This window comes from Protopterus annectens, chromosome 3.part0, assembly GCF_019279795.1.
Source record: "Protopterus annectens isolate FY-2018-M chromosome 3.part0, PAN1.0, whole genome shotgun sequence".
In the NCBI taxonomy this organism is placed as follows: domain Eukaryota; kingdom Metazoa; phylum Chordata; order Ceratodontiformes; family Protopteridae; genus Protopterus; species Protopterus annectens.
Genome location: NC_056731.1, coordinates 1,106,288,981 through 1,106,312,383, shown reverse-complemented (window position 1 = coordinate 1,106,312,383; position 23,403 = coordinate 1,106,288,981). Strand labels below are relative to the sequence as shown.

Sequence of the window (23,403 nt, the reverse complement as noted above, 5' to 3'; positions counted from 1 at the left end):
CTGAGAGATGAATATTCAGAACTGCCCAAACAAGTGTCTGCTGTATACAGCTATACATATGTGATAGGAATGTACCACTTAAGACGGCCTTTATATGATTATAAGTAGAAACAGTTGGTCCCTTCTGAAATGCATGGTGGTAAAATTTTGAGAGTTCAGTACGTTTTTTAAATAAGGGGATGGTGGGGGGGGGTCGTAGCTTGAGGTTAGAGTACAAAATAGACATTTCTGGTTACACCCCTAGAAATCACCATGTAACCAACATGTTTTATGTATTTGAGTGTGTGATCTTGAGATCAGACTGCATACGAAATTATGGTGTTTTGACTGCAATTAGTAGTTGCTCTGGAGTACATTGTGCTCTGATCATAAAAACAAACTAAGGTGTTTCTTTTATGATCAGTAATTGTTCTGGAGAATGTTGTAGTCAGTAATAAGGAATATATGCCAACCTAATGCTGGTGTTGGGATGATGGATTATTTGTACTACACTTGTCTGTGTTAGTCAGTGAATGGTGAGTCGCTTAATTTTCTTCAGCTAAGTGATGGCTGATAGAATGACTATATCCGCAAATGTCAACAACAATTTATGTGTGGTTATATGTTTGTATTAGACAACTGGTCCACCATCAGGAAACTAAGCCATTCCAATGCACACTAGGAAGCAGAACCTACCTGTCAGAAAGTCAAACTGATTCTATTCAAAGGAATGTAGGCTGCCAAACAAGTTCTGTAATCACCTGCGCATTAGTTTATAGATGACATTGGTAAGACTAGTTGGGATGTAGTTTCTCTGAGTCAGTAGTATAGCCACCATTATTTGGGGCACCACCTGGGGCAGTCTAAGAATAAACAGGTTTAAAGGGAACTGCTGGAGCAGTATTTACTGCGGACTAGGATGCAGCTTGGTAAGAGAGCTTTTGGTTTGGAGAGGAACTTATGAGCTCTTCAGGGATAATTTTAGATAGGGACCAAGTAGTAAGAGAGCACAGAAAGTTAGAAATTAATTTAACTGCAAGCATACCAGCGATATCCTTGTGTTTGGAGTAGCTGGTACTATTGGAGATTAACTCGGTGAACTACTATTACTTTAAGATTCTTAACATAATTAAAAAAAAAAAATTAATTATCTTTGCAGCTGGTGGTGATATTGATGTTATGCCCAAGTTTAGTTTTTTTTGTTGACCTTTACAATTTTGGTTATAGAATAATCAGATTTTGTTTTATTCCTTAGTACCACACGTTCTAGTGGTGCTTCCTGATGCTGGGTTTGCTAGGCTCATTCTTAAACCTGTCAGCATACTTGTGACATATGTTTTAACACTGTAAATAAGGACAGAGCAGTAGTCTGTGGTACAAGCTGCTGCTTTTGTTACACAGTCCTTGGGGAACCTTTACATTTTCTCAGGTTGTCTGGGAGTACTAGAAAATTCACCTTACAGAAATCCCTGAATACAGTGGTTTTGGATGCAATCTTGGGATTGGGGCTACAGAAAAATATAACATTGTGGTGGTCTGATTTGCTCGTGGAGACGGGGAACCTCTTATGTGGAGCAGATGGTATACTGGTAAAAATGTTGAGATACGATCTTAATCCCTAGCAAGAAACGGCACTATCTGATCAGTTCAGAAACCACCAAGGATATTCTGATTGTGGGAATGAATGTGACGAGTTAAACAGTTAATAAAGCTAATTGAATTAGGTAGGTATGAAGGGTAATAGGAAATACAAAAATGGTTCTACAGTTAGCAATATATGGTAAGTGGGCTTCTTATCTGGAGTTCCAGGTCAGTTTTATGCTGAATTTATCTTGAGGTAATGGGACTGCAAATGACTATGGATATGCAGCCTCCTAAACCAAAGGATCTGAACATTATCGCTACCCTGGAATTACATTTCTGTAACTATACTGATGAGTACATGTAGGAGTGTGTATGGGTATCTGTTTGTATGTGCTGGAAGGTGCCTGCATAACATTGATTTATAAGCAGATAGGGGGAACACTAGTGTGGGTTAATCCAGACAGCTTAGTGTTTGACCTGGAGATACTGTAATAAGTCGCTAATGAGGTGTTGCTCTGAGCGGCCTTTCCAAGTTTCTGAATCGCAGACCGTCACTGGGCTACTGGGCAGTCTCACATTGCCCAATTAGCACTGGTGATGATCATTCTGACTCTTAGGGAATACGTCTGTACCAAGTAATCAAGCTGGGCACACAGTTATTCAAAGCTGGAGAAAACAATAAATGGAATTAATATACGGGTGTCTACCTTATCCTACCACAGTAATATTTCTGAAAAGGGTGTGCTAAAATAAAAAGCAAGACATTAGTTGGCATACACTGAATTCTGACAAGTAAATCCGATGTTTTATTAATCAGAAAAAAACATGTGAGCTGCATATAAAATAGTGTATTGGTTATATTTCAAAACTTTGTCTTACAAATTAAATTTCATTTTTCATGATAATACTGCAACTAAATGCACTATAAATATTGTGTTATTTGACGTTTCTTTCAAAGTTTACTTTTTATGTACTCCCACACCAGCAAAATATCATAAGTATTTAACAGAAAAAATTTGAAAAATATTGTATAAGTTACCATAACGTCTCTCTCAAACCATAAACAGTTAATTTATGCGAAACACGTGACACAAACTTTTGAACGATCACCAGCAACATTAAAGGAGATACTCCACTCACTTATTCTAATTTCACCAGAAAAGTCAGGGAAGAGCGCGAACGCAATTCCCCACTACCATAAATTATGCAGTTGACTTTCCCACATTTGGGGAAATCATAGGGGTCAACCCCACCGAAGTGCAATGGTGGAGCCTCACCCTAGGAAAACCACCTTCGTGATCGTGGTATTTCCCCTGCCAGGTAAGTATGAGTTTTAAGAAATAACATGTGCAATTCCCCTACTTCAACTCGTATTACAAATGTAGCAGCTGCTTTTCTGTTCGATTTTTCATGAAATGTTTTATGTTACAATGCAACCCTGTAGCTAAGAAAATTAACTGTCACGGCGATTTCAGCAGGAAGATCGATAGTTTAAGCTTAATCTGACCCATGATGCAAAGCTCATTAAAATCTGCATACACTTGGCACTGTTTTTTTTTTCTTTAGGTTAAACACGTGCTGCATACGTGATCCAGTGCGCGCCAGTTTGCATATCTTCCCAGTAGGCATTAAGAGTGTTAAATGAGCCACCGTATGAATTCTTATCCGTTAGTGGGGAGAGTTAAATGGAACTACTAGTTACAATGAATAAATCTGTCCAGTTTTTTTGAGCCCATATGAGAGTAGTATCTTTCGTATACAAAGGAAAATCTGTATATAGAGAATACAAATGTAAGAAAAATACAAAAGTGAATGCCAACTCGACAAATTTCTACATCATAATTCATGTATACGTGTTAAAAATAGACAGTCCAATGTAAAACAGTTTGTTGGCTACAACAAAGTAAACAGCTTTCTGTTGTACAAAATCATGGCATTATACTAAATCATATTAACATGTATATAACGCGGAGGTAGCGCCTAACATACGAATATATTGCTTCTCTTTCTCAGAATCCCGGGCCTTGTACTTCTCAAACATACTTCATTACGAGGAGCGTACCTCATTTGGCGTCTTACAAAAAAGATCTTTTAATGAAGTAATGTAATTAATTTCTATTTAATATGGATAACAGTTTCAAAATTCCAAAGAATGAATGTGAGATGGACCCTTTCAATGATGCACTTCGAGGAACATGTCGTTTAAGACACCAAATGATGCACGTTCCTCATAATGAGGTATACTAGTAGCGCACATCAAAATAATTTGTTACTATACAGTAGCATATATGCCGATAACTTCTTCGTTGACATTAGCAAATATTTCATGTTGTGTTAAATAGTGTAAGATTGAGGAGAAATGCGCATCGGCTTTGTATTACAACATTTTTGGCATACATGATTGACAGGGCAAGCCCGTGCGAGGTTGCATGCAAAATACGACTGAGTGACAAGCCATGCAGATTATCCAGGCACCTGTTGAATATTCATTTTGAAAATTCCATATGTGACCGTTTGTTGCCGTTCTTGAAATACGACCATTCCAAGATGGTTATTGTGTGTCCTTTAATTAAGATATGTAAGAGCAGGTTCAACTATTAGCGGGTCAGAAGGGCAGTATCTACACAGTACTTTACACCCCCAGCTAATTTTGGGCTTTAAATTGCTTTTGGGGGGGGGGGGGCGGCAAGGGGCAAGCCCTCCCTGCACCCCCACCTTTCTTAACTATACTGTTGTGCTTATGAAAAGAACACAAAATGTGTGTTTTTTTCTGGTAAATTACTGAACATGGAAGTCACTAAACAATGACACATACTTTAGTTTCAGACTTTACATTCAGCCCCCCACCTATCATTTAAAAAAATTAAATCAAGCCTTGATGTTATCTCAGAGACCGTCTCATCAGATGTGCAGTGGCAAGCGCTGCCCAACACCTATGCCTAATGTACATATGCCTAATGTAGTGCAAACTTACTCATGGACTCAGCAGGTCTACAGAGTCTGGCCAAAGTTGTCCAGTACTGTAGCTATACCTACATGATAGAACTGGTACTACAGGCAATGGAGCTGTACAGCCATGAGACCATCCCATGCAGGAGCGCCTACTGCGGCGGGGGGGGGGGGGGGTGCAGACATGACAAGTAGCACAGCTATCATGTCCTTATTTTCCCCATCAATAGTCTGCTTTACTGTACATCTTACTAAAATGCACTTGGAAGCGGAACCAAGATTTTTTTGAATCTGTGCTCAGATGTACTTAAGTGGTTGAAAGCAGCTGAATTTAAGAAGCAACCCATGCCAACTGTGATCATGACATGGTGTGACTTGACAGCCATAATAAAAACAGACTAGGGATTAAATGTACGCTGACTGGTCGAAAAATACATTTATAAGTAATCTGGAAGAACTTCGAGAGCTGACAAAAAAAATGGTGGGGCTTTTGTGAAAGAAGCCAAAAAATGAACAAAGTTATGTGCCAGAAATAAGGAGGTGGAAAAAGCTGTCCGAGATAAAGAAAAATGTAAGAAAGATAAGCAATGAAATTAAGGCATATGAAGGCATGACATGGGAGGCAGGATGAGATCAAGGCAACTGAAGATACCATAAAAGTCACAAAATGCAAATGGCGGGCCAAGAGGACATCAAAGGAGTGTACAGTTGAGAGAACAAAGTATGGACAAAAATTCTTCAGATACATTGTGGAACATAGGAATGAAAAAAGACAGCATGCCACCAAAAAAGGTAAGCCTAATGTCAAAAAGCTACATATTAAATCCTGAAACAACTACTTATTTCAAAAAAAGCTACAGATAAGGCAGGAACAGCAGAGTAAGGTTCTAGTATGGTGACACAGAGAAATGACTGATGGAGACAAAAGCCTGTTTGTTTGTCTCTTTCGGCTTTTCCCGGTTAGGGGTCGCCACAGCGGAACTCCTGTCCGCTAATGATTGGTAGTTGATTTTTACATGCCGAGTTACCAGCCCTGATGCACAACCTTCAACGAAGGTACGCCCATCCAGGCATGTCTCCACGTAGAAGATGCTCTAGCTGAGAATCGAACCGGACAGCGTCTTACTGTGAGGCGACAACGCTACCGCAGCACCACCACCGCGGGTCAGACAAAAGCCTGATGTAAAAGAGTTTAAACGGCAGAAGGCACAAGGTCGAGATAAGCTGCTTGCCTGGTTGAATGAGATGGCAGTCGTGTTTGATAAATCACTGAGAGAAATGTACGAGGTCTTCATACAAACTATACTGCCCCATCCCCAAAAAGAAAAATAGAGGGGTCAGTAATAGTAGTTTCTTGTTACAAAGCTACTACTGGACATACAGCCCCACCTCTACTCTCAAGTAAGTTAGAGAAGAATTGTGGGGAAGACTAATGCAGTCTGCAAATACTAAGCACCATTTCACATTGCCTCAGTTGTACAATCTGATGATTTGGACTATGATGTAGACAGCAACATTTCTATGGGTGTGGTGAAGCACAACTTCAGTAATAGGTTTGACACCTTCACACAATGTTGGAAGGTTAAATTAGATTGTGTAGTGTGGGGCCTAAAACAGTGATGTATACAAACAAAATAGTTCACTGAGGAGTAGTAAGGATGTTTTGGGAAAAGCTGAATCTAGAGTACTATGCCACAGGTCAATAGGTTAATACTCAGTAGGTGATCTGGGTGGATCATCTGAAATATAGTCAAGCAATAACCACTACATATTCCACCTTTTCATTGGAAGAGTTTTCTATTCTGCTAACAGACTCTGTTTATGCTGTAGCTGAAGTTCTGGTACCTAGTGTAGAAGGTAGCACAGGGCAGGTCATTGGAGGCATTCTAAGCAAGGCAGATTTTAACCAGGAGGAGTTTTTATGAGACCAAAACAGAAATATAACTTTAAGGTACTCTGTCTAGCACATGAGGCTTAGGTCTTTGATTTTCTTTAGTGAGGAACTGTTGGGGTTTTCCAAGTTGGACCATATGGTTGGTAAGGTACATGCCAAAGGAAGCATGAAACATATTCAATTGGCCATACAAAAGACAGAAGTAGACAAAACAGGTGATAACCTCCATGAATCTGGAAATGTTTGATTTTCAGATGGGCTAGGTAGAAAGATTTTTCTATGACTGATGTAGGAGAGCTTAGTTTTCAGGTCCCTAACAGCTATATTAACTTTGAGAAGGGTGTTTTATGTAGTAGGCGCTAGGATGCTCATGTTTACCAAAGGACCAGGTGCTGCACTTTTTTTTTTCATTTTCCCTTAGAACACAGTCCTGAAACCATATATGTTTCCATACGATACTTCCTCTTGTAGGATCTGGAAGTCCATAGGAGAGGTGAGGTGATGATTTACAGGCATCTGCAAACTTGGTCATCCAGAGATCACGGATGTCAGCTTGGACTTTGCAGAAATGGATACCAACTAGGAGCAGCCTCACTACACAGTCCTGAGGGATCTCACTGTTAAGAGTGCATCCCAAATAGTGATTTGCTGGATTCTTTGCTCCACTTTACTATCCGGCTGTTAACAGAAATTGATATTTACTTTGGTTAGACTCTCCATGATACCAGATTGTGGGATATTATCAAAGGACTAAGCCAGATCAAAGTATGTTGTGTACAGTTCTGCCCTCATCTAAAGTCTTGGCAACTTTTTAAATTTACTTCTGCATAGTCAAATTTGACCATATCAAAATCCACAATACCACAAGAAGAAGATCCCAAGCCTGGAATGATGAAGACCACATAACTGAATACCTGAACTTGCCCCCCCCCCCCCACTTTCTGGACCCATGTTAGCGCTTGATCCCATGTCTGCATAGGTTGGAATATTTTGGTGTTTAATATGTTTTGGCCTTCTTGTCTTTGGCATTCCTGGCATGCAGTCTTATTACAGTACTGCGGTTTTCAACAGTCAGGTTCAACTATGAAACACCAAACAGACTTTCAAATATTTACTTGGTAAGCAGGTAGGATCTGCCTTGCACAATCCCAAACTGGGCAGGGTCAGGAGACTAAGTTATCAACATCTTTGTTAATGAGGTCTGTAATGATGCATTACTTTAATCTTGCAAACAAGACTGGTAAGGCTTACTGGTCTATAGTTACCAGGATCAGAGGTGGAGTTATCCTTGTGAAGTGGGATAATGCAGCAGTTTAACAAGCTGAGGTTGAACAGTTTCAAGAGTGGGTCTGCAAGATAGTGTTTCATGTGAACAAGGAAACACCCTGAAATATCAGGCCTCATTGAGCTAGCATTTTTCCCCTCTGAGTGTACCTTTAAAACTTGAATGGAGATCTCCAGGAGGGTGGGATAAGTTACTAAATATATTAGACAAAATTAATTCTATGTCCTCAAGATTTAAGTGGGTGTTTGTTCATAAGGGTGAGAATTTTTTTTTATTATACACTTTGTTTATAACTGGGGCACACCACAGGGGTTTGTTTCTAAATTTGATGTCTTTTGTGGCGGATCAGAATGAATATTGGATGTACGACTTGAGAAGAGTATAGCTCTCTGCAAAAGCAGCTATTTTGCCATCTGCATCACTGGTGGGGAGGGAAGAGTGAGTCTGCATTAGGACATCAGTTGAATGCAACAAAATTTGTCTTGCATACATTGCTATATTTAATGATGTTTTTGTATGTGGTCATATCTGGCTGTACTCTAATGGTGGTCAGACTTTAATGAGGGTGGAGTTACAGGTGTAAAGCATAGTGGTGTAGTGTTTGTGATAATGAAGTTGAGTAAACTTGCTGTCCTAGTACAGGAGGGCATAATCTGGTCCAGTGAACTGTCATTGTTGAAATACAGGAAAGGTTGTGCACATTTGTCTGCAGTAGTACACATTTTCCAAATCTATAGATGTATAACTGAACTCCCCAAGAATAATGGTGTTAAGTTTATAGCAGAGAGGTCAAGCTTGTTTAGCTATGCCTTGTAAGTAGTAGGTATCAAAGAAGGGATACAGTAATTAGCCAGAACATGGTAGGGAGTCTTACTGAAGGAGGTCCACCACGTCCTTGTACAGCAAGACTGACTTAATTACAAGTCTTGACATGACAGAACAGCACATGAATATGGACACTAACATTTATCATACACATTTATGGGTATGAATGAAGAAATGATAGGCAATGAACTCTCATAGACAGGGTGTGTTATAAATGCACTGTAATCATGTTTCAGTGATGATACACACACTATTTTCTAGGGGCAGGAAGGCTTCTACAGATGGCACTTTCTTGTTGCTGTTTCTAACATTTTCCAGCACTGCTACTAAATTATCCAACCTTGGCTAAGTTAACTTGGTAGATACAACAGACTGACAATACCTAAAAAAGCATGGGAGAGAGAGTGGAGAAAGTTTTTGCCAATATACACAAGCTTCAAGTGCAGAAGTGCAGGCCATCACTTGTAAGACAATTAGAAATGTTGCCCATCTCCTTCTAGGCAGGTGCAAATGAACCTCTGTTGAAATGACACTAAAAACCAAATCAATTTAACTCCATTTTTGTTTATATTGTGGCATAACTCCTGGTGAAGTTAGAAAGCTGCTCAAGACCATCTGCAAACCAGCCTCAGATACATATTTAGAGAGCTCTACCAAATCTAGCCTCATAGTCCAAGTATGTGTATCACAAGCCATTCACACCCACAATGACCACCACCACCATGCTGTGGGGTGAAAGTACACCTGAGGAGCAGCTTACTGTCACAGCCTCTCCTTGTTCATCCGTCTCAGTATGGAGTCTTCTATATGACAGCTGGCCAGAAAGGCCCCAAGGGCTCAACTAGCTGACCTTTTTGGCAGTGTTTATTGTTAATGGTGCCATTTGCGCAGGTGGCAGAGGGACTTTTTGCTGCTGAGGGAAGTGTGTCATCTCTTGGATGCCTTTGAGGCTTGGGGAAAGATTTAAGTACCTCAGCATAACCTCAGCATAGGAAGACTTGCGTTTTTTTTTTTTTTGTGCTCAGCAATGTGGCATGAAATGTGAGTGGGGACTACATGTGCACGATGAAAAGCTAGCCACAATATTTAGTAGATATCTATATTCTTACATGTAAGATCAGTGTGGGACAGAAGTGGCTGTCACATAGCAAGACAGTTTTTGTGCCGTTTCACAATGCTTAGTGATACGCTGACAGCAGGCGTCTATATTATCTTGTCGAAAGACGTGTTCAATGAACACGTCTTCGACAAGTAAACAGCGAACTCCGTAATTGCTGAATGGCCAAATCAGCAACTTTTTTTCCCAGGGGGAAAAAAGTGCTTGGCCGTCATCGGGGATTTGCCCTTTTCCACACTGTAGTGCGATCTTGGAGTTGGTATATTTAGTTGGGGGGGTGTGGGGGGCAAAGCCCCCCACTATGTAGGGTTTGAACATTTGTTTTTTATTTAATAGAGCAAGTATTTGTTTTCCCCTGGGAAAAAAGTCACTGATTTGGACGTTCGGCGATTACATGGTTTACTGTTTACTTGTCGATGAAGAAGTGTTAACCGAACACGTCTTTCGATAAGATAATATAGACTCGACAGCAGAAGGTGTAAGGCAGACCGCAGTCACACAGTTTCCAGAAACTATTAAAAATTAGGCTGGCAGGTAGATAAAGGCTAAATGAAAGTTCTAAAAGTATGATTAATGGTAAGGGGATTTGTAATTAATCCAGAGTACCTAGCAGAAAGATTTCCAGTTTATAGGCTATACACTCTGCATGGTAATCAGCACAGATGCAACAATCTCAGCAATAAGATAGCTTGAGATGGTAAACCAAACAGAAATAAACCCTTACCAGGTGTTAATGGAATCCGAGTCAAATCCTGAAACAGGCGTAAAAACAGAAAACAATAAGGCTATGATCAGAATTCACTACAAACTGCTTAAAACCATGGAGTGCACTCATCTGCATCATGGTACAATGCTCAACTCTGTGTAGCCTACTTGAGTGGAGCATAAAGCTGTGCAGGGTATAGCAATTAAATCAGCAAGGAAAGCTAGTCAGTCAATCAGCAGAAGCTCAACACTTATCCTGGGTATCAGGACATCAGTTAGGATATACTCAAGTTCCTTTCTCTCACAAAGCAATTCAGTAAACAAAAGCAAACACAGTTAATTACTTTACTAGGAGTAAGCAACTCTGACAATCTGAAATAGACTAATCATTTCACTGGTGGAAAAGGGAATCAGCAAATTCCTCTCTTGTAAAGAACTTCAACTCAGTAAGCAACAGTATTAAAAGTTTACAAAAACAAAGCAGTACCTTTTGCAGATAAAATAAAAGCACAGCAAATTGAAACAAATGAACTCACTTTCCTGGTGGTCGAGGATCCAGTTTTGTCAGTTCTAGATGAAGCAGTCAACAGCAGCAGCACAGCACAGGTCTGTGTAGGCCAGCCAAGTCTAGTTCGGATAATCATGGAGAGGCACAGAAAGCAAGCTGGTAAGAAAGCATGTAATATGGTTACTCAGAGTGACAAGAACAGAAGGGCAGGAATATGAGCAAAGATGTAGGAAGCTAGTTAACATACGTGGTTATGCATTCCCTTGAACAGAAAATATAAAGGGGATATATACTTATTACTTTTTCAGAAATGAAACTTTATGTTACTGTAGTATCTATTGATAGTTATTAGTAACAGAACATATTCAGAGGTTTTGGAATGCTGCCTTACAATGCATGTTATTTCCAGACCTTAGTGAGATGCAGGATCTTACAAGAACCACGGGATAAACTACCACTCACATTAAGTCATCAGATAATGACTCGGTCCCACTTAGCCTTTTTAGTTAGGAGTATGGGATGCAGGTCTTCTGTTGGTTCTGTCTTTCATACATACTAGGTATGACCTTTCAAAACATAAGTTGGGCAAGTACTATTTTACATGCTAAGACCAAGTACCCTCTTTAAGAAAGTACAGACAATTCCTGTAGTCTAGAACAGTAGGTTTGTGCTTTCCATCTCTTCTATAGTCTTTAAAGGAGAACCACACCCACAAACTCAAAAAAATGCTTATTTCATCATGGTTTGCATTTCCTGCAGTTTAACACCACTCGGACTATTTACAGGTTTTTAAATACTTTTATACTTAATTTTTGAGTCTGGCCACATGGGGACTAGCATCTTGAAGTGATCCTGCTAGTTAAGTACTGCACTGTAGGATACCTAGAGGCAGACTAGTCTGTAAAACATTACAGCACACAGGCCTTTTTCTTCCTAAAGCTCCTGTCACTGCATTGATTTTACATGCATACACTGCTGTCTTTCAGTTAGTTCAATGACTACTTAAAACACAAACAGTGCAAATGCCACAGAACAGACTTTCAAAGTGCTTTTTACTGCTGCTTCTTTTTAGAATGGCTAAACTGCAGTCTTTTGTGAAGCCTGAATTGTACTACTTCAACTCATCTCACATCCCCCTTCACACCTAACTTCCCTAGCACTCAAAGTGTTAAGGGTAATTTCAGCAGTTACCTGCTGTGATTGACAGCTCACAACAAAAGACTTGTCATGTACTGTTTCCCTGTTTTAGCCTTTACTTCCTGTATGGGTAGAGGAAGGACCAGGAATCTGTGACATTACAGCATGGTTGAGTTTTTAGGACGGCCATGGTGAGGTCTGGGGAAGGAACTGGCCAGAAAACTACCTGTACACATTGGCCTTGATGACATCAATGAATTGGAGACTGCAGCAAGCTTTTCCAGGGTGGGATACAAGTTTTTTTGAAAGTGAAACCACCGCAGTACAGTAAGGTACTGTTCTCGTGGAGAGAAACAGTCGATTTAAAATATCTTAAATGCTGTGTTGTTGTTTATTCATTGCAGGGACAATAAATAGGGAGAAAAAGGACAGAGAACTTGAGCATTTAATAACAGAATCCCATTGTTGTTCTTTAAGATATGTTAGGTATGCAGTTTGGATGTAGGTTACATCTGCTGGTTTGAATCTCATGCCCTCCAGTCTGTGCTCAAACATTTTAACACCTGAATGTTACAATGCCAATTGAGTATTGTGCTTATTTAGTATTCTTCAGAATAACAGTCTACAATGTTTGTTGTGAACTGCTTATCCTTGTTATTTGAGAAATATATATTTTTTTAAATTTCAGACGAAGAAGACTGCAGTCGGAACACAGCAACGTGCAGAGTGGATGCAGATTTTAAGAGTAGTGGAGGGAGAAAGGTATGTTGAATAGTTTACATATATTATGAACCGAGATGCATATTCCACTGTTTTTGGGCCTGTATTTTTCCAACTTACATGTTTATTGTTTAGAGTGCAGGAATATCCATTGTGCATCAGTAAGGTAAGTGGAATCAGCAAATGGTAGCTGTCATTACAACCGTGTATAAAACTTACATTGTTGACGTATTTTGTAGTTTGGATCTATTTTGTCAGCTCAAATATTTTAATAAAACATCCATAATCTAAATGGCAGTTTGTTGTGTATACCTGTTTTTTTTTTTTAAGGTGAATGTTTTACCTACGGGTATAAGTGTTATGACTATTGCTTATGATGTATGGTATGGTACACTTGTATGTCTTGCTGTGTTTTCTGGTGATTGATCTGTTGTGTCAACACTTTTTTTTTTTTTATTTTGCAGACTGTGTGGCATGGCCTGCAGTTAAACATTGATAGTGCACCTGTCTCACAGCGCATGGGTGTGTTTGTAAAAACTTATAGCCTAGGTGAATTACCACTTGAGCAGGTACCCATTTGACAGCAGCAGTTCATAATGAGCACAACCTCCAGGTCAACACTGCTTTTATTTCTGTCGCCAGCCTCTTGGTTGATCATTGCTATAGCTTAGGTTGACTGTCACTTGAGAGGGAACCTAGTTGATAGCAGTTCACAAATCAGCAACAAGCACATTCCAAAATATTTGTTTTGCAAGCTTTCTTGTTTCTGAAGAGAATGCATTCAAATTGTATACATGCAGTACTATTATTAACATATGTATTACATTCTGATATGTATACAGTTGCTTTAACTGAACATAACACATGGAGTACAATACTAAAAATAGTATACTGATGTGTGTTCGGCCAAATATCATGGTGCCTGTCGACATTTTGTCATATGGTGTGTCTATTGCCCATAATAGTGTCTGATGGCTTTCTCCTCATTTATGTAATGGCATGGTGTACCCTATACATCACTGAATGTAAACCGTAAAATACGTTTGTTGACCACTCCTACATTTTTACAAAACCAATGACAAATTTGCGTGTGTCCAAGCAGATGGAATTTTTCAGGAATGAATACAATTGGCCTTTTTAAGAGTACAGGGTATAGGGCCATGGGTAATTCTGCCCATAATGGATGCATCTCAGACCCTGTGTAAATAAATGTTCATCATAAAGATATTGCATTGTGCTCCAGTTTTCACGGCAGTGTTCTGCTTGATAGACATTTTTTTTTCTGTTACGTTTTGCAATTCATCTTTAAAAGTATGATACTCAGGGATGTCCACCAACCTGAAGACACAATGGGCATGTGCAAGGCCACTGCCTGAATCATCAGAAGAAGACATATGATGACAAGGAGCCTAGACCTGCCTCTGCCCAAAACATCCTGCCTGCACCACGGAGGAGAGGTCACCATAGCCATGGTACAGAGGGTTTTGGGGGGAGATTTGGTGGTTGGAGGGGGGGATTATGACTGATCTGTTCCAAACACAGATGAATGGTATGATGGGAACCTTCTTCAATGAGATGGCACAGGCTATGTGGGATTCATTCAGGATGATAGCTTGCAAGATCATTAGGCAGTCTGATCCACAACAGCCTGGTCCCTCCAGTTTGTAAGTATTGCCTGTGTGCTCCACTTGTGTTCTGCTGCCAACATGGTGATTAACATTTAATTGATTGGACTCTATATGCACAATTGTGCATGTGCATGTATAACATGCATCTGTCATGCTTGTGTTATCATTGTGTGGCATTTACTTTGTTTTCAGTGTATGCATGACACTACCATATTACACTGCACAGCTCTCAACTGTCCAGATTTTTGCCTCATATTTCTCATCTGCTCTTCATTAAATTTGTAGTTTTCTGGCAAATCGTTGAGAAATGAAGTCACTACATAATGACAGACATTTGAGTTTCAGACTTCATACCCTTCAGAAAATACATGCACACAGAACACCTTTTATTCTAGCAACTTTCTAAGTCGATAAGAGAAATATTTAAAATTTGTCCCTACTTTTGTGCCATTGCCCTCCCATTATTTTTGAGATTGCCTAGATTTCTTGTGCCAAGAGTTTGAGAGGTATGCATTACATTGTCCACACACATTCAACTGGCCATGTACTGTGACAGTTAACCTGTTGATAGTGCTACAACAGGAAGTCTGTAAATGTGGCTTACTGGGATGACTAACATACATCTGTTGCCCATAGCCCAATACATCCAAGGTATATGACCCGGTTAGTCTGTTTTGCCATATCAGGTATGTGCAACATACAGTCATGTCATTCACCATGGTTTTGGATTCCAGTTATTATAATGTCCCACTCTCATGATATGGTGTTGTGTCATGGTTTGGAAATACTGATGGCATGTGGGATCAGATACAGGTATATCCTGACTGCATCTAATAGCAAGGAACATTCTGTACACAATGTTACAGATTACACATTTTTTCACAGTGCATTACATGTTTGTCGTATGGAGCATTTCCACACCCATGATGTAGTGACAGTGGTATACATCTTCCATAAATAGCTGAACACATTGACTCCACATGTTTGTGCATGTAGACAGATACATACTGACACAAGTGTGTGTCTGATAAGAGAGCTTTCAGTGATGTACTGTTGATGTGCTATAATGATGCTCGCAGGGATGTCCTCTGCTCTATAATGAGCAGTGTGGATGACATACACATGCATTTCTTTGACATTTGCACGACTGTATGGGATTGCAATTTTTAACTTATTTATGCATGATGACATAACATGATTGCACATTGTTTACATGTGCTTTATACAGGTCTACTTCAGAAGACTGAAAAACCAAAAGACTGAAAATTCTAAATATTGAATGATGGAATTTGCTTCCTTCCTCACTATTGTGTAATTCTGGAGTTTGTATATATAGTTAGCAGGGGGACTTGGCCCCTGCATTAAAAATGCATTCAGTATTTTGAATTTTCAGTCTTTCAGGATTGTCTTTTGGTTTGTCAGTCTTCTGAAGTAGACCCGTTTTATACAGGTCTAGTTTTTGGGGATGTCCGTAGTCCATCTGACATACATTTTCCATTTGTTTAAATGTATGTCTTTTACAGCACACTGTGTGCTTTACACATGCATTTGCATGGTGTCATCTTAAGTGTCCTGCTTTGCCATGATGTGGTCCCAAGTTGTCCACCTCCCTTCCACCTTAATATTTACTGCAGCTATATTTGTTGTTGTCTAAACTCATGTCCACTGTCATTTCTTAAATTTGACATGATGAACATGCGATACATGTATAGCTATTTTACAATGCAGGACATGTGCAAACAAGTTGCTGGCTAATACTTACAATACGTCCTTGTTCTCATTCTACTTGTGTTACCCAGTTTAGTTTTTCACATCCATGTACACAGCCCACTATACGCATTCTACTGTTACATATTTGAACATATTACATGTCACTGGTGTATGCATGTCTACTGACCTTGATTTCATGTACATTCCATTTATGCCACTGACACACAACACATACATGTACATCTGTGCGCTGCCTTTTATGCTGTAGCATGCATGTGTAAGATGCATACATTCCACTACACGTTTGTTTTGGTTGTGCACACCTACTTGTGTACGTATCAGGCTTTGCTGCTCTTCTGCAGTGCTTCTGTTTGGCACTGTGCTTGGCTTTTGACTTTCACATGCATGGTTGTAGGTTTGGTTCTTTCCTCTGGAGTTATGTACCACTACCTGACCTGCATTTGCTCAGCTGTGATATGGCTTGGCTAGCACCTGCACTGCTGACAAATTATTTGGATATGAATGTATTCATCCAGCTTGTACCATGATCCTTATTACCCCACATGATCCTTATTACCCCACAACACATACTTACCAATGGTCATACAAAGTCAAGTATGACTGTCACACACTGTGCAATATGTGCTGATAGGACAGTGCATACATAGATAGACTTGTTTTTCTGCATTTCAACATGGCTGGTATGCATCCCCACCCTATTTGACATCCTTGCATTGTCCATGTTGTGCAGTGTGCTGTGCAACTGACCTGTGCTTACTGTTTTTTCCAACTTTTGTCTTGTGTTGTACTATTTGTTCTATGGGTATACCTGCTTTTCTCATCTTCACTTCCTCTCCCCTATGTTTAAAAAAAAAGGGAGAGAGCCATTTCTACCAAAATTATATTGCCCATGCCCCTCAAATTTTCCTATTCCAACACCCCTTTTGTTTGTCCTTCCTCTTCACTCATAACCCACATCTTTTCCATCTCCCACTTTCCTTGGGTGTGTGCATATTACTCAAGTTCCCCACACAGGTCCCAAACCCATTGTTAGCAACTGTTAGCTATGGCGATATGAATGTGATTGCCCTTTGCCTTCAATTTTTATTAGGAAATTTATAGATTCTGATGGAATCCATAAATCAAACAGATTTCCTTAATGCTACATGTATTATGTAGATTTGCATAGTTGTCTAGTATAACGAGTGTATATATGTGCTACAAATAGCCTTGCAGCTTTGAAGCATGTATTATAAAAGTTAGTGGATGGCACACAGGTATATCTGTGATTGTCCAAGAAGTTTCTGTGTATGCTCCTGCAAATTTATGTTACAATTGTCATGTGGATTACCTTACCTTAGAATACTTAAAACATTTTTAGTGCGTGTGTTTTTGTTTTTTTAAATCATCACCACGGAGTCAATAACATTCCTTAGTTGTCTGTAACCTTATTGTACAGATTTTGTTATCTTTCTAAACAGGTCTACTTTACCCTGTCAAAGGCAGACAATATCGAAGCTGATATTGTCAGCACCAAAATGCCAAAGCGAAAGTCATCGCACGTGTAAATGGAAATCTCCATAAAGGGAGATTTCCATTTACTGCAATGTAGTGCGATCTTAGAGTTGGTATATTTAAGTAGCGGGGGTGCAGGGGGGCATGTGTTGCGTTTGGGTGTTTTTTTGTGCGTGTTCGATGTTTGGGGGTTTCGACATTTTCGTGTCGATTATTACAATGTTGACAGTTTGAGTTTGACAGCATAATATAAACGCTTTCTAAACAATGATTAGAATTCTTGATTTTTGATCATCAGCCCATTTGTTTGGTACTGTACAACATTATCTGACAATTTCGTTTAATTTACAAATTACTTGCACATTTTCATATTGTGCCATTGAAATTGCAGAATTCCATTGTGCACATAGTTATTCTGAGTATCTTGGCGTATATGAGCATATTACAATGTTACCTGCAAGTTTAACACTGATAAAGGCATAATACACCCGATTCCATAAGCTTTATAGAGTCCAGCCCTTTATTTTATCACAATTAAATTTTATATCCTGAAAAGACCTGAAACGGTCTCAAAATGTTCCACAATGTTCAAATGCCCTTTTCTGTCTTTTTTCAAGTACAAATTATTCTTTGCAAATAAAATATATCTTTTGACTACCATTTATTTAACATTTGTGGACCAGGGAAGCCCGACTAGGACAGAGCCCATCAGCAGAGACGTGGGGAGAAACACTCTAGACGCATGTCTTTGGAAAGGGGAGGAAATCCATGTGAATGCAGGGAGGACATGCAGACTGCACAGAAGGCACCCCATCCAAGAATCGAACAGAAGAACCTCTTGCTGTGAGGTGACAACATTGTATCAGTGAATTTGAGAGTTCCTTATTATATTTGGTGTCATTGGCAAAGAAAAAGGACACCCCTACCTTGTTCCTCTGGTGAAACAGCTCATCAGAAAAGAGCCCTCCTGCCATAATTCTTGCCTCTGATCCTTCACAGAGTCTCATAATTAACATCATTACGCTAATCATTGAACACAAATGCTTCCATTGCCCTATTCATAAAATGCCAACAGACTCCTGTCAAATGCCTTGTCTGCATCAAAACCCACAAATAGGAGTATTTTTCTTATATTTTGCTTCCCTCTGGGTCATCATTGTTCTAATAATGTTGTTAAATTTTTGTTTCCCATCCACAAAGCCCCACTAATCTCCATCAGTTTTCGCAAAACCTTTACCATTCTCTTAGCTAGACAGACACTCTAATCATGATTTAAAATTGAAATGGTTCTATATGGAGCTGGGTTTCTATGATTTGTACCCTCGTGTAATACAGCCGCACCAGTTTTCCAAGATGCTGGTACTACACACACACACCACCTTTTAAACGTTATTATAAAATCTCCCAGATCTTTATTACTTTCTTTCCTTCCACCTTTTCACCAAAATGCCATCTGTTCCTGTAGACTTCCTCTTGATTGATTATACATCACTATTGTTATCTCATCTCTTCCTATCTTGGCTATTGCTTGTTGAGCCTCAACTTCCTCCAACCCTATCATAATAAAGTCTTCAATTTCGATTTGTCACTTACCTTAGCTTGCTCATTCATCTACGTTTTACAAATTTTCATAACATTTTTGAAATATCTCCAATACCTCTATTGGAGTTCTCACCTGCGGTGGTGGTGCTGCGGTAGCGTTGTCGCCTTACAGTTAGATGTTGCCCGTTCGATTCTCAGTTAGAGCGTCTTCTGTGTGGCGACATGCGTGAATGGGCGTTCCTTCGTTGATGGTTGTGCGTTAGGCCCGGCAAGCCAGCACGTAAAAATCTACTGCCAATCATTAGCAGACCGGAGTTCCGCTGTGGCGACCCCTAACCGTGAAAAGCCGAAAGACACAAACAAACCTCTATTGGAGTTTTGGTTATCTTTCTTGACAGACTCCCTGACAATTTTCTGTTACCCAAATTGTTTTGCTAAAAGTTTTCGTCCTCTGGAGTTATCAAAAACAGTGGCTTACTAATCTTTCCAAACCCCTGCATATTCTCTAAATGCTCCCTTATTTTCCTTTTATACTCTGCAGTTGCTCCTCCTCTTCTTTTGATAGAGCCCCCTTCTGCAATATTAGCCTTTGTCAACCCCTCTAAATAGTCACAGTTATTCCTTTCCCGTATACCTTCTTCTTGTGCCTTGTTTTAAACTCCATTTTCATTTTATTCCACTCCGCTATCCCTTGTGAAAAATGTCGAACTGTTCCAGACCTCACCCATAAATAATATTCCCTGCTGAAAGCTTATTTCTCCTAAAATTCTCTCAAGCGCCACAAAAGCTCCTTTTGGTGGGATATAAAAATACATAACAATCCTCCACTAACTATTACCACAAATCTAACATAGTCTTTTTTCCTCTACTATAACTGAAGCCCATCTACCAAATCAGAATTATTAACCTTTTCTTTGCCCTCGATTTTCTGCTGAATGTCCACGCACAAACCCTTCCTTATCAAATTCACATGCTCATTTCCATCCAAATGCCTCTTCCTGCAGCACTGCTAGTCCAGCACTGTCTGATTTTTGGCTCAAAACTTTGGAGTGGTATGCTGCCTTTTTATAAACTTAAGCTGAAGAGTTTTCTGCCTAAAATTCTTTCATTACTTCCCAAACACACACATGCAAGCAAATCAGTTCTTCGTGAGAAACTATGAAATTTCTTGTTTAAAACATATTTCTCTATATATTGCATAAAGACCCAAGTATGACTTCCTGTCCCTGTTAAAACACCTTATAAATGCAATTTCACAGTGTAGTTTGTGTTATATATTTTATCGCACATAAATATTTCATCTAGTAACATGTTTGTAAGCTATAAGAGGAAAAAATATTTTAAATTCAGTTTCCCCTTGGTATCACATACTGGCAAATACGAAATGTATATATATTTTCTTTTTCTTTCGGCTGCTCCAGTTAGGGGTCGCCACAGCAGATCAACTCTTTCCATTTCTTCCTGTCCTCGGCATTTATATATATATATATATATATATATATATATATATATATATACACATATATATATAAACAATATTATACAGCCAAGCGCATGCTATAGATAAGAATCACGACATACATTTCCAGAAAAAAAAATTACTAGAAAATCTCAAAGCATTTTAGACAGAGAACACTACATTACTAGGTAATACCCATAGACAAATGGCTTTTGGATGGCCTGCTTTGCCATTCAGTTCAGATCACACAAATACACCCAATGTGTTTTAATATAATCATCTATAAATACTTTCATTACAAAAACTTCTGTCAGTTTAAGTATACAGCAGAAAACATTTCTGACAAGTAACATCTACACATCCAAGGTGCTGTCTCAATGTCATTAGTGACATTCTTCCATATATTCCATTAGATAAGGCTGTGTATCCATCCTGACATAGCTGGAAAATATAAATAATACAGACATACTGGCATTAATAGGTACAGTCAAATTCAGGTAAGAATGGCTATCAGAAACTGACATCCTACAACATTTGCAGAAGAATCAGATCACAATAAAAAGTTGAGCTATCAAATGTTCTCAGACAATGTAAAAGCTAGCAAAAATAAATACAAAAGATTCTGGTTACAAGCAACGAAGGAATACATATAAGTAACAGCTTAGGTTAGGAGATAAAAAGTGACATTATTTTTCAAGACAAGGATGATCGGTGTCCTTTGAAGGTGTAAACACGAATGGCTGCTCAGCATGTAACCCAGCTGTCAAGGAAAGTGACATATATGTCCTGAGCCCAAGAACTGAAGGATATTCTCCATGTTCAGCTGTATTGTCTTTAGTCCAGTGATTAGTTACTGAAAAGGTATAAGCTGTGTAGCTTGGTGCTGTTTACTGAAAAAATGTCAGTGGAACCATTTGCCAGCAGCCAGGAAGGTTCAGTATCACTACAACATTTAAAAGCAAGAGAGGCAAAGATAAGGGCAGAGGCAGAAGAGTTGTTCCAGGATTTGGAAGTCGAAGAGGTAAACATCCCTTCGAGACCCAAAAAGAGGACAGGCTTTGGCAAATGTAGACAGTTCAACCCTCGGAAACCCAGTGTAAGGAAAGTAAAAACAAGCAGCAGCCATCAACATGAAGGGTAATACATTTTTAGTAAAGCAGCCACAAGAAGAGTAGAATATTTACAGGAGTTTTTTTAGAAACATTACCAGAATCTAGCAGAGGCAGACTGTTTGATTTAGTTTTAGAGAAAGGAATTTGGCTCAAACCCTCCTTCTAAAAGGTTCAAACTGTGAAATTTGAAAGTAAACAGCTTAGAGTCAACAGGCCACAAAGATGCATATTAAACAGGGGGGTTATGGGAGAAAAGGAGAGAAGAGGTTGGACCCCAAACTTTGATATGTTCAATGGAGACAACAGACAACTTTTGCTATCCAGCTGGTTTGAAAATCAATGCCACTGGAGCACATTTAATAGCCCACATCCCAAAAACAATTAAAGAGAAAATCAAAGTGGATTTCATCTATGTATTTTAATTAACACACGTGGGATTCAGCAGGTTTCAATGATATGATGGCTGCCTTGGCAGCAGCTAGCAATAGACACAAGACTCAACAACTGACAGACAGTTTTTTTATTATATACAGCAGTTATAAAAAAAAGACCCACAACTGGCATTAAGACTTTTTTTAGCCATTAACAATGGGGGAAATTCACCATGTTTGGGGGAGAGTAATATGGTTAGTTTACAATCAAAAATTCGGAAAACTAAAAGCTAACAGCAGCGAAATAAGATGGGATCAAAGGCATCCAGATAATTGGCCAAGTGTGATGCTAGGAAGAGACATTACAAATCAATCTATCCTTCCAAAGAACACAAGAAATCAAAACATTCCTGGAGTTCAACAGTGGGTGTTGTTTTAGGTCAAACTGCCATTTTGCATATATGCTCACACTGTGGAAAAGCCCAGCCAGCTTTTAATTTCTGGCAAAACCAAAGCGTGTCGAAACCAAATTACAATCTCCAACTAAGATAATGGGTCATTAAGAAAGCAAATTCCCCAGTTGCACAGGAGAGGCTCCTTTCCTGGCTTCAGGGGATTCACAAATCACTGAGGTTCACAACAACCCATTCTCCCGTCAAAAGTGCACTACTAACCCATGAATTGAAAGGCTACTCAGACAGCAATGAAGCTCACACATTCATTCAAGGTTTTTCCAAAGGATTTTCATTGAACTTCAGCTCCCCAGTCAACAAACTGGTTGAAAACTTGAAATTCATGCAAGGGGAGGGAGGAATTAATAGAAAGCAATCTGTTAGAATCTTGTACCCATCTTCACACCCGTGGGGCAGGTCTAATCCCCAATAAAAAAAAAAGCAAGTGAATTTAGGTTAATACACATTTCACACCCAGCAGGGTTCCCAGTCAATTATTTAATTTCCAGGGAGGATGTAAACGTTAATTACAAAGATGAGACAACCAAAAATCAGATATTTTAATGCCCCACGGCTGGCAAAGCTGGACAAAGTCAGCCTTCAGATTATTATCCATTTCGAAGGAAGACTGCCCAAGGTTAAGTTTTTCTTTCAAAAATGAACTTTATATACAGCCACACCAATGGGTTGTTCCACAGCACGTTCCATCTTTTGAAATTTGTAGCTCAGCTTCACAATGGTGCTAGGAACAAAGGGTGCCAGGCCTACCAGGCATACACAATCTTGATTTTTCGACCACAGGCGAGGGAGGATCACATAACAAAAAGGCACAAACATTTTCATAGCATTATGCTGAGATTAGTATTCCGCCAACATCGGATAAAATAATAGGACCTTCCTAGTACAAGACT

General features: G+C 39.3%; 1 non-coding gene across 1 annotated transcript; it reads right to left on the bottom strand.

Moving 5' to 3' along the window:
* Positions 1-2,727: 2,727 nt before the first annotated feature.
* Positions 2,728-2,891, bottom strand: LOC122797375. Its single transcript, XR_006364097.1, has one exon. It is a non-coding gene; the product is annotated as a U1 spliceosomal RNA (small nuclear RNA).
* Positions 2,892-23,403: the final 20,512 nt, after the last annotated feature.